The sequence below is a fragment of the Ctenopharyngodon idella genome, chromosome 17 (genome assembly GCF_019924925.1).
Source record: "Ctenopharyngodon idella isolate HZGC_01 chromosome 17, HZGC01, whole genome shotgun sequence".
Classification (NCBI taxonomy): Eukaryota; Metazoa; Chordata; class Actinopteri; order Cypriniformes; family Xenocyprididae; genus Ctenopharyngodon; species Ctenopharyngodon idella.
Genome location: NC_067236.1, coordinates 32,757,268 through 32,763,320, shown reverse-complemented (window position 1 = coordinate 32,763,320; position 6,053 = coordinate 32,757,268).

Genomic DNA, 6,053 nt, shown 5'->3' with positions numbered 1-6,053 from the left:
GCTAGGATGTTCTGAGTTATTAACAGTGTGTTGCTAGGTGGTTGTTTGGGTGTTCAGACTGGTTGCCAGGATGCTGATAGGAGGTTGCTAGGCTGTTCTGAGTGGTTGCTAGGGTGTTCTGAATGGTTTACAGGGTGTTGCTAAGTGATTGTTAGGTTGTTGTAAGTGGTTACAAGGCTGTTGGCGGGGTGTTGCTAGGTAGTTGCTAGAGAGTCCTAAGTCATTGCTGGGGTGTTCTGAGTGATTGCCAGTGTGTTGCTAGGTGGTTGTTGGGGTGTTCAGACTGGTTGCCAGTGTGTTGATTGGATGTTCTGAGTGGTTGTCAGGATGCTGATAGGAGGTTGCTAGGCTGTTCTGAGTGGTTGCTAGGGTGTTGCTAGGTGGTTGCTTGTATGTTCAGAGTGGTTGCCAGGGTGTTGCTAGGTTGTTTTGACTGGCTGCTAGTGTGTTCTAAATGGTTGATAGGCCATTATTATGGTGTTCTTAAGGGTTGCCAGGGTGTTGCAAGGTGGTTTTTAGGGTTTCCTAAATGGTTATCAGGGTGTTGGTAGGTGGTTTCTAGGGTGTTCAGAGTGGTTGCCAGTGTGTTGCTAGGGTGTTCTGAATGGTTGTTAGGGTGTTGCTAGGTGGTTGCTAGGGTTTCCTGAATGGTTACCAGGGTGTTGCTAAGTGGTTTCTAGGGTGTTCTGAGTGGTAGCCAGTGTTTTTCTAGGTGGTTGATATGGTGTTCTAAATGGTTGCCAGGGTGTTGCTAAGTGTGTCCCGTGTGTTGTTGGTGGTTGCTGGGGTGGTTCAGAGTGGTTTCCATGGTGTTGCTAGGTATTTGCTAGGATGTTTTGACTGTTGCCAGGGTGTTCTGAATAGTTTCCAGGGTGTTGCTAGGTGTTTTCTTCCTGTCTGGTGTTCAAGAGTCCTGCACCCCCTTGTGACCTTCTGGTCCGGTTCCTCTGTGGTATTTCTTCAACTGTTTATTCACCCAACAGGTGAAAATGATGCGTCTGATCATTAAAGTAGCAGCACAAACACTGCACTCACACACTCAACTTTTGCACTCAGTGCTAGAGGTCTGATCACATTACTAGTCAACACTAGTACTAGTCTTTGAAAATAATCCTTTGCTATTCAAGGTAAGGGGGCGTACAGGGCAGAGAATGTCACTGATTACTCCGAGACGAGCGGGAATGGCCTGACACACAGTGAAGCTGGAGAGATGAGTGCGGTGTGTCACGCTGGCTGTCTAATTACCGCTGGAGTCGCGGCAGTGTGCAGTGAGACGCAGAGACAGAGGCCGATCGCAGCACAGATAATACCTAACTTCAGCAGTAAGTGCTGCCTTCCGCCGCGGAGGAGAGTCCCGCTGAGAATCACACACGCTGAGCCTGACACACAATACCCACCCAGATAAATGGAGGGGTCTTGGCAGGACATATTTTTAGCATTAACTCGCTGACCCAAAAAAATGATGTCCACAAAATGAAACCCCACGGGACGCTTGGGGAGGAGGATCCATTTCCTTTTTTTCCTGTGCGAATCAAAGAAAGAACCCTAATTATCAATGACTGCTCTGGAGTTCTCTAAAGACAGGGACGCTGTTGCATGTGTCTTTAAGCTGAATTACCCATCAGCTGGTGCCAGTCCACAGGGAAAAGACGAGTTTTATCAGCCACGATTACTGAAACGGGCTATGGAATTCTAGCATCCACTGTTTTTAAAAATAGCAGGTGAATACATGATACAACGATAAACCTTTCTGTTCATCAAAGAATCCTGAAAAATAAAATGTATCAAGGTTTCCACAAAAATAACAACATAATCATAAATGTTTCTTGAGCAGCAAATCATCATATTAGAATGATTTCTGAAGGATCATGTGACACTGAAGACTGGAGTAATGATGCTGAAAATTCAGCTTTGATCACAGGAATAAATTACACTTTACTATATATTCACATAGAAAACAGCTGTTTTAAACTCTAATAATATTTCACAATTTTTTTAATGTATTTTTGGTTAAACAAATGCCGAGCTGAAGACACTTCTTTCAAAAAACATCAGAATATCCTAATTATTCCAAACTCTTGACTGCTAGTACACGTATGAGCCATAGATCCAGCCGTAATTCCAGTTACATCAGATTGTCCGTTTGTCCCCAAAGCTCTCGGCTGTGAGTCAATCGCTGACCTTCTCTTCTCTCTCCGATCTCTTGTTATACATCGTCTCTGTTTTCATGACTTATTTACTCTTGCGTGGGGTGTAAATATTTCATGTGGGAGACAGACAGTTTTCCCAGACTCTAATGAGAGCCTGTGGAGCGAGGTCGAGTGACGTTTGATGTGATCGCATTTCATTTTCAAAAGGGTCCGCAGGGTCAAGGATGCACAGCGCTGAAGAGATTCTGAGGGTCAACCGGTCAGAAGTGGGTCAGAATCCAAAGTACTTTGTGTGCTTCGGGTCAGGGATATAGACAGCGGATCAAACTTTGACAGCCCAACCTCTCACCCTTCACACGCACTCACTCAGTCCACTTTTACAGCTGCGTGAGCTCATTACACTCTCATGCGTTTCTCAGCTGACGCCTTTAGCCGTATTAAGACACTCAGCGATATTCCTCTTGATGTGAGGTGTCTAGCTCAATCGCCTTCTTTTGTTCTGGCTAATTTTGTCGAATCAATACGGGCTTCCCCTTGAGCTGAAACAGGCTGCATAATCAATATGAATAATAATTGATAAGCGTTCTGTGATGTGTCGATTTCCGCGTGGAGATCCATGTAGAATGAGGCTAATTGGATCAGGTTGTCGGGGTGAGGGTTAACAGGACCGGGGCCCCTGAGGGCCCGGCCGGCTACAGAGGATTGCCCACGGGCCCTCGAGAGCCAAAGCACGTGGAAAATGCTACAGCAGAGCTGCGCTGAAGTGAATGTATTTTCTAGGCACTGGGCGATTGGACAACATTTCAATCTGAGCGTGTCATGTGACGCTCAAGGCTGATTCCTCCACTGCACTAAACTGATATGCACATTGCCTGAAAACTCTCCAAAAATCATCTCAGAATACTAGATTATAAATAATTACTTATGCACTAATGTTCAAGAGTCTGTTTTGAATGGTGAACAGAACATCATGACCTCAAGAGCTGTATTGCTTTTATAAAACAGCCACTACATGACAAATATTTTAAGGACACAAGAGATGCTGAACAGTAGCGATCAAAAGTTTGGAATAATTACGAATTTTAATGGTTTTTAATGTTTCTTCTGCTCACCAAAGCTGCATTTATTTGATCAAAAATACAGTAAAAACAGTAAAATATCGTTACAATGTAAAACATTGATCACATGATCCTTCAGAAATCATTCTGATATGCTGATTTGATGCTCAATGTTGAAAACAATTGCTTCAGATTTTTGTGGAAACCGTCACACACTACAAGTCAAAAGTTTGGGCTAAGTAAGATTTAAAGGGGTCCTTGATTATGATTTAACTTTTTTAACTTTAGTTAGTATGTAATGTTGCTGTTTGATCATAAACAACATCTGCAAAGTTACGATGCTCAAAGTTCAATGCAAAGGGAGATATTTTCTTTTACAGAAATCGTTTTTTAAGGACTACAACAAACGGCTGGTAGGGACTACAATGAGCTTCTTCCTGGGTTGGTGACATCACTAACCCTAACATTTACATAAACCCCGCCCCTGAGAACACACAACAAAGGGGGTGAGGCCATGTTGGGCTGCTTTAGAGAAGAGGAAGAGTTGTTGTAGTAGAGTGTTGTTACCATGCTGTCATTTTACGCCGGACTGTTTCACAAACGAGGGTCTTTTGGCTGGATTTGCACAAAAGATTAACATGACGACACATGCTAGTCGACGAGTTGAATCAACTCAACAGCAACTACATAAATTTATCCACTAACCATTCAGAAACGTCCAGTTTCATTCTAAAAGTTGTAACTTCTTCCTGAGTCTCTCCATCAGTGTCGACTCCGGTTTGAACAATGTAAGGCTGAACACCGTTACTGACAATCCTCATTTTGGCTGCGTGAGATTCTCCAGCTTTGTTGTTGTTGAGCGACCGAAGCGCGAGCTGTTAAAGCTCCGCCCTCTTCTGGAAAGGGGGCCGGGAGCAGCAGCTCATTTGCATTTAAAGGGACACATACAAAAACGGTGTGTTTTTGCTCACACCCAAAAAGGGGCAAATATGACAAGCTATAATAAATGATCTGTGGGGGATTTTGAACTGAAACTTCACAGACACATTCTGGGGACAACAGAGACTTATATTACATCTTGTGAAAAGGGGCATTATAGGTCCCCTTTAAAACAAACAAACAAACAAAAACTTTTATTCAGCAAATATGCATTAAACTGATCAAAAGTGGCAGTAAAGACATTTAATGTTTTAAATAAATACTATTCTTTTGAATTTTTTATTAATAAAAAAAATTCTGGGAAAAGATTTCCACAAAATATTAAGCAGCAAAAACGATTCCCAACATTTATAACAGTACCATTATTAGTCTAATAATTAAGCACCTATAATAATTGAGCAAATCAACCTATCAGAATGATTTCTGAAGGATCATGTGACACTGAAGACTGGAGTAATGATGCTGAAAATTCAGCTTTGATCACAGGAATAAATTACACTTTACTATATATTCACATAGAAAACAGCTGTTTTAAACTCTAATAATATTTCACAATTTTTTTAATGTATTTTTGGTTAAACAAATGCCGAGCTGAAGACACTTCTTTCAAAAAACATCAGAATATCCTAATTATTCCAAACTCTTGACTGCTAGTACACGTATGAGCCATAGATCCAGCCGTAATTCCATACAAAAACGGTGTGTTTTTGCTCACACCCAAAAAGGGGCAAATATGACAAGCTATAATAAATGATCTGTGGGGGATTTTGAACTGAAACTTCACAGACACATTCTGGGGACAACAGAGACTTATATTACATCTTGTGAAAAGGGGCATTATAGGTCCCCTTTAAAACAAACAAACAAACAAAAACTTTTATTCAGCAAATATGCATTAAACTGATCAAAAGTGGCAGTAAAGACATTTAATGTTTTAAATAAATACTATTCTTTTGAATTTTTTATTAATAAAAAAAATTCTGGGAAAAGATTTCCACAAAATATTAAGCAGCAAAAACGATTCCCAACATTTATAACAGTACCATTATTAGTCTAATAATTAAGCACCTATAATAATTGAGCAAATCAACCTATCAGAATGATTTCTGAAGGATCATGTGACACTGAAGACTGGAGTAATGATGCTGAAAATTCAGCTTTGATCACAGGAATATATTACACTTTATCACCACTGGACCAGCCAATCAGAAGACAGCAGCAGAATCATGTGCATTAGTGTCCTCTGGAAGTTCAAAACGCCTCTGTTGGCTGATGGTGTATTTCAGATAGGAGGTGGTCTATACAGTTCAAACAAGAGATTCACCCCAACATGCATTATGAGGTGCTATTAGCAGGCATGCATGGTCAGTACTTTTACTACCGAGTCACTGTTGTGTTCCTAAACTGCTATGGCATGTTGCATGGGTGTTGACATGATGAAATATGGCTCTGGGTCGCGCACATGCGAACCCTTTAGGGAAGTAATTAACAGCACACCGAAGCTTTTCACCCCCAGCGGTGACTATGTGCATGAGCTGCTCCACGTGCTGACGGATCGGGAAGAAAATGCCACGCAAATAAACAGACAGGCTTCTGCACTCGTGACCAGGTGAGCGGGTCGAGGAAGAGCCAGTGACTTAAAGAGGTGGGCTGGACGCCTGAGACTGGCAACAGATGACCTTTTCAGAAAGCATCGCACGAGTCTAACTAAGGTGCTCTTTATTTATAGAAGGTATTTATAGAAGCGATTTTCCCGAGGTTACATCGAACGACACGCCACTTCTCATTACCAGCAGGCTACTGGCTGCAGCTCATTTTACAGCTGACTGAACGCAGGGTCACGCAGGCCTTCACTGCGCTCCCACTCCAGTGCATGGGCCTTTCTAAGGAGGCGGACCCATACATT